Source organism: Sinocyclocheilus grahami, unplaced genomic scaffold (genome assembly GCF_001515645.1).
Source record: "Sinocyclocheilus grahami isolate Dianchi unplaced genomic scaffold, SAMN03320097.WGS_v1.1 scaffold339.1, whole genome shotgun sequence".
NCBI lineage: Eukaryota > Metazoa > Chordata > Actinopteri > Cypriniformes > Cyprinidae > Sinocyclocheilus > Sinocyclocheilus grahami.
Genome location: NW_015505518.1, coordinates 1,222,077 through 1,223,154, shown reverse-complemented (window position 1 = coordinate 1,223,154; position 1,078 = coordinate 1,222,077).

The window sequence follows — 1,078 nt, the reverse complement described above, 5'->3', positions numbered from 1 at the left end:
CAACATTTGGAGGCATCATTCTACTTCTCTGTAAATATGTCTGTCTCTCTTAACAGTTCTAATAGTGACATGTCAGTGCTTCATGATTCATTTTGATTCCCTCTCTGTTGACATGGTTGGTATCAGAAATTATATTTGTTTGTTTTTTTGTGTTCTCTCTTTGATTTTCCGTTCTGAATGGGGTCAGAAAAACAATAAAAATAAATGTTTGGTAAAGTTTTTTGTGCTTTGTTTTCATATTCTGAATATTTTATATTATATATAACAATAAAGATTGTAGTGTACAAATCCACATTTATAATGTATGTATGTTATAATGCAATAAAGAAGAACAAAGTATTATATTAAATTCTGTATGTGTGTTTCTTTGGGTAGGGAGAGGGGGTTTTAAAGGGGTCCTATTATGCACTTTTACAAAGTCTTGATTTTGTTTTGGGGGTGTACTAGAACAGGCTCTCATACTAGGTACTAGGAAAAACACATTATTTTTCACATATTTTACATTATTACAGCACCTCTCTCCCCAGTCCAGCATGAACGGCTCGAATAGTTCCTGTATCAAATGAAAGCCCGCCTTCTGAAATACGAAATGTGCTGTGATTGGTTAGCTGGGTCAGTGTGTGTTGTGATTGGCAGCACTCTGCGCCTGGTCGGGAAATGTCATGCCCCCTACCATAGCCGCCTGCGAGCTTCAGCGTAAATATTGCGTTAATATCAAATCAATTTGAGCGTGATTTAAACCCGGATGATTGTAACCACTCTAAGTTCGTCTGCCTTGAGAAAGCTAGCGTGTCTCCAACATAATGATAACACCCGTTGCCGTCTCTAGTGCAGCTCAACCAGCTCTCGTCCCATTCGTCGATATCTGTGATATCACAAATCCCGGAAAATATGCGTTGTAGTCCAAACGAGTCGTTCGTTGTAGTTTTTGAAAAGTGATTTCTGTGAAATAAAAGATCTCCTTTTGAAGTGGACTTTGAGCGTTGCAACTTCGCAGATCTTTTTTATGCTCAAACAGCAACATTACAGACTCACTTTTAAAGTTGAAAAAGTGAAAAAGCATAATAGGACCCCTTTA